General features: G+C 29.0%; 1 pseudogene; it reads left to right on the top strand.

Annotated features, from left to right (window-relative positions):
• Window positions 1-5,782, top strand: part of LOC106467330 — an 88,527-nt pseudogene that overhangs the window by 68,850 nt on the left and 13,895 nt on the right.

The following is a 5,782-nucleotide window of genomic DNA, read 5'->3' as shown; positions in this document are numbered from 1 at the left end:
TATATATTCACACTTTTGTAGTGTTTTAATGGAATATAGGTTTTGTATAGTAGTGTTTTAATGGAACATAGGTTTTGTATAGTAGTGTTTTAATGGAACATAGGTTTTGTATATTAGTGTTTTAATGGAATATAGGTTTTGTATAGTAGTGTTTTAATGGAACATAGGTTTTGTATAGTAGTGTTTTAATGGAACATAGGTTTTGTATAGTAGTGTTTTAATGGAATATAAGTTTTGTATAGTTGTGTTTTTATAGTAGTAAAATTTGTGTATTACTCTTCATAACTTCCCAGGTAAGTGTGGTTTAAAAGCATCACAAGACCTTTGTATGTTATGCTTATTTCAATACTAAATGTGTTGGTAACAAACAAAAACCCAATTGTTAGATATACTATTTTGTACAAGGAACAACAGATTTCAATGAAGAACATCTGTGGGTGTTATTTCAAATAACAAATAATTGAAAACCCTGGTGTTTTTTAAGGGACAAATCTCATGTACTAGGTCTCACAAGGATAATTATGTTTACTTACTAGTATATACTACTGTCACTGTTTTTTCTTCCACTAAAGTGCTGGTGTTGGGCGGACTGGAACCTATATCGTTATTGATGCAATGCTGAAGCAAATCAAGTATCAACAAAGTGTGAATATTTACGGTTTTCTAACTCACATTAGACACCAGAGAAACTACTTGGTTCAGACCGAGGTAAGTTGTCTACACGCTACATACTTCTTCTGATAGTTTGAAACTAAACTTAACTTAGTGTTTTAATGGAATATAGGTTTTGTATATTAGTGTTTTAATGGAACATAGGTTTTGTATAGTAGTGTTTTAATGGAATATAGGTTTTGTATATTAGTGTTTTAATGGAATATAGGTTTTATATATGGAATATAGGTTTTGTATAGTAGTGTTGTAATGGAACATAGGTTTTATATAGTAGTGTTTTAATGGAATATAGGTTTTATATAGTAGTGTTTTAATGGAACATAGGTTTTGTATAGTAACGTTTTAATGGAACATAAGTTTTGTATAGTAGTGTTTTAATGGAATATAGGTAGTGTTTTAATGGAATATAGGTTTTGTATACTTTCTTTGTCATAATTGAACATTCTTAACGTATCCTACTGCTTTCTTTGTCTTTGTCATAATTCAACATTCTTAACGTATCCTGCTGATTTCTTTGTCATAATTCAACATTCTTAACGTATCCTACTGCTTTCTTTGTCTTTGTCATAATTCAACATTCTTAACATATCCTGCTGATTTCTTTGTCATAATTCAACATTCTTAACGTATCCTGCTGCTTTCTTTGTCATAATTCAACATTCTTAACGTATCCTGCTGCTTTCTTTGTCATAATTCAACATTCTTAACGTATCCTGCTGCTTTCTTTGTCATAATTAGTGATTTTATTTATTTTAGCTTAGAAGCCAAGTATGATGAGAAAATGTGATGGTGTAAAATATATTTTGAAATTGTAATTGACATATATTTTAGTTTTTGGTAAAGCATGAATAAGAAGACCACTTGATATTTATATTTATAAGAACATCAAAAACAATGTATTTCTATTGAAGTGTTTGCTTTATTAGAAGAATATATTAAAATACACTGAAAATTATTTTTCTGTGAAAGCATCAAATATTCTTTGTATAACAGTCACTACATAACCTGCTGAAACATATACTGAGTTAATCACCACCTCCTGCTCAAAGGAACTATCTTTGGTATAGAGGTGATATTCAGATTTTCTCTGGCAATAAAAAAACAAAGATTCTGTTTTATACCTTTTCTTATTCAAAGAAGTTCAATGTGATATTTGGGAAGTTCATTACATTAATTATGAAGAAAGAGTAACATGTGTATAGGTAAAACAGAAATGTTAATTAGTGAAATGTTGTGATTTTAATAGCAGTTTTATCATCACAGTTCTGATGCTCTACTATATTAATGATAAGATTGACGGCATAAACATAGTTTAAAACTTCATCAAAACTACGTATGAAGTCAATGATGATGATGTTCAATTTAAACTTCACAAGTTAAAGGTTAGATGATAAAAGAGAAAAGAACAAAACAGTTGAAGTGGCTAGTATTTAAATCTTTCTTTGTATTAGGATTATTCTTGAATCTACTGTAATTCTACCTCTTCTGGTATAAAATCAAAACAGCTTTGTAGATTGCTGATGTAGAAAGCATTATTGCAAGGTCAACTGATTAGGCATGTTGTTTTGCTCTCTTGCATGCTCAGCCTTGCACTTCTGAATCGGAAGACACTGTAAGTATGATACTACCTATATCCTTCTTCTTCTGACCCCTTTACAAAGTTTTATTTCTGTTTAAACCTTTTTTTTTGTTATTGTGTTTTTAAATTTCATTTCCTTTTCGTTACGGTATTAAATTTTTGTTTTTTATAGAAAGATTTGTTGACCTTGATTTTAGTAGTATGTAACATTAGACTTGAAAGATATGTAGTAGAATTGTTTCCAGTATGTATTATACATGCATATACAGCACTACTATTATTTTATTATGTATTTAACTTACTTTTCAAATCAATTTTAACTATACAATTGCTCAATACGTGCATATATCTATTTTACATACAAAATTTTATTCTGAGATCTATGTTCTAAGAAATATTTAGAAACGGAAGTGAGTTCGATATATCTTGTTTAAGAAAAACTATACAACAAAACTAGTATTACTTATCCAAGAGTTTATAAGAGCATATAAGACTTCCAACCTGAGGTCTTGAAACATGTGTAAATTATGTATGAATTGAGTAACTTTTAAGATACAGAATCTGGCACGTGGACATGTAACTTTAAAAAAGACCATTTCACATACTGTATGATAGTTTTAAACAAAAACCTGACACTAACAACAGATTTTTATGAATGACAACAATAACAGCTGATTTCATAAAATACTTTAACTATTTTATTTGTATATTTCATGTTGTTAAATGTTATGTTAATTTTTTGATGAATTATTTTTATCTCAAAATATTTAATATAATTGGTTTTCTTCTTTTACTGTCACACATAAAAATGAATTTGACCCTTCCAGTGCCACGTTTATTTTTAGATACACAATAAATAACAAGAAGAAACATGTTTTATTATTTTGGTTATTGTCTGAAACTTGAAAACTGGTAAATTTTGGGCAATTTTAAGAGAAATATACCATTTCTTGATGGTGCTACAAAATTCAAGATGGCAGTGCTCTATAGAGGGACAAAAATATGCATATGGCAACAGGAAAGAGTTTATTAAGTTGTATCAGAGTATACTTCCTTGTAAACAAGCAACTACTCCTGCTATTCAATTTTGTAAAGTTCCCTTCAACAAATATTTCACCAGTTTTAATTTTCAGCTGGTCCTAATTAAATGAAAACTTGAATGCTAAATGTAAAATAATTTTTTGCATTTGAAATTTTTGGTACCCATCTTCTGAGTTAATTTGTTTTACTTAATAAGCTGAATCTGTTTATTTTTATATACACGTTTCCATTATTTACTTACATTATTATTATCAGTAAAAAAAATTACAATATTTTTATGTCATTGCCTTTCTTAAAACCATTGTTTTAAACTTATTAATTGTATTTATTGCCTTATAGAGAAAGTGTGACATGTACTGGCCTAAAGAAGGGGTTGAAACATATGGGATAATTCAAGTGAAGTTGCTGTATGAGCTGGTCATGGCCACTTACACTCTCCGAACTTTTAGCATTCGAAATGTTAAAATGAAAAAAGTGAGTTTGTGGAATTGATCACCAAAGAAAAATACTATCTGTTTCACGGGTTGGAAAAAACCTTATAATAAAGTACATACATCAAAACACTTTAGAGGTAGCATTTTGTTCCATATAGAGTAACTTTACGCATATTGTCATTTGTGTACTTAACATCCTGTCACTGAGAAAATAACAGGATTCCTAGGAGTGTCCATACTTCACTACCAATAGTTATTCTCATTTAGATAATAATAATACCCTATTCTACAGGTGCACTTTGTATGTGTTTATATATAAATAGCTATAAGTATGAAAAGCTATAAGATATAACTCTGATTAACCCAACAGTGCTTGTCATGTAATTGTTATCTGGTTTATTCATGGTTTATTCTTACTGATTATGTATTGTTAATCACAGAAACAATGTGCAGAAAGAACTGTGTTACAGTACCACTACACCAACTGGCCCGACCACGGAGTCCCTGACCATCCCTTGCCTGTTCTAAGCTTTATTCAGAAATCTTCTTCTGCCAATCCATCGGATGGAGGCCCCATAGTTGTACACTGCAGGTACGAATGGAGATATACTTTTTATTTTGCATATTTTACAGCCTTTACAAATTAATGTGCATGATTATTTGGACTAAATATACTTTGTATTTTTCAATATTTTTTTCTTCCAAGAGTTTGTGAGTCAACTATAAAATAATTCAGTCAAACTTAGACAGTCTGATCAGACTACTGGGAAATTTCGTAGTGGGCCTTTCCCACGTGTTAAAAAGTCAGGTCTGTTGATACATCTCAGGAGTCTGAATATTTAAAATAACAAATTAACATTTATCACTAGACACTTTAACACCAACTCTCTTCATTCAGCTCGACTAAGTGCTAGTCTGCACCTAAATTAATTAAAAATTTGCTGAAGAACAATAAAATCTTTATAAAACAAATTAGGTATGCTATTAGAATGAAATCAGCAATAAAAAAGATCAAGGGGAAAATATTAGTGATATTTTAAAATTTTGCAGAGATTTGTAAAATAAATGCTTTGAATTATTAAAACTTGATTTTGTCTATTAGGATTTAACTGCACATATCTGAGTCCTGCATTTTATACAATATGTAATAAAATCTTCATAATAATTGGATATTGGCTAGATAGTTATGGCTGTACAATATATTTTAATGTTCAACATGTACATATCTGAGTCCTGCATTTTATACAATATGTAATAAAATCTTCATAATAATTGGATATTCGTTAGATAGTTATGGCTGTACAATATATTTTAATGTTCATCATGTTTCATTATTATTTATACACCCTTACATTAATCAATACTAAGATCTACTAACTTAACGTATCCTACTGCTTTCTTTATCTTTGTCATAATTCAACATTCTTAACGTATCCTGCTGCTTTCTTTGTCATAATTCAACATTCTTAACGTATCCTGCTGAATTAAATTTACAGTTATACAAGGTATAAATATTCAACATTTTAAAGTCTGTGTTCCTTTCTTTGTCTTTGTCATAATTCAACATTCTTAACGTATCCTGCTGCTTTCTTTGTCTTTGTCATAATTCAACATTGCTTTTGGTTGTTTAATCAAACACTTATATGATACACATGTGGGAATTTTTCAAATTATCAAATAAAACATTTATTTTAGAAGACTTTATACATATTAAATGAAGATATCATACTTGTACTTACTACTGATTGGCTTTAAATTTTTAAGAAAAAGTATTTCCTCACTGGTTTATAAAACATAAAGAAAGGTATACTCTAATGGGTGTAATTAATAAAACATAAAGAAAGGTATACTCTAATGGGTGTAGTTAATAAAACATAAAGAAAGGTATACTCTAATGGGTGTAATTAATAAAACATAAAGAAAGGTATACTCTAATGGGTGTAGTTAATAAAACATAAAGAAAGGTACACTCAAATGGGTGTAGTTAATAAAACATACAGAAAGGTACACTCAAATGGGTGTAGTTAATAAAACATACAGAAAGGTACACTCAAAT

Source organism: Limulus polyphemus, unplaced genomic scaffold, assembly GCF_000517525.1.
Source record: "Limulus polyphemus unplaced genomic scaffold, Limulus_polyphemus-2.1.2 Scaffold2570, whole genome shotgun sequence".
NCBI lineage: Eukaryota > Metazoa > Arthropoda > Merostomata > Xiphosura > Limulidae > Limulus > Limulus polyphemus.
The sequence above is the reverse complement of the archived record's forward strand: the minus strand, read 5'-3'. Positions and strand labels throughout refer to the sequence as shown.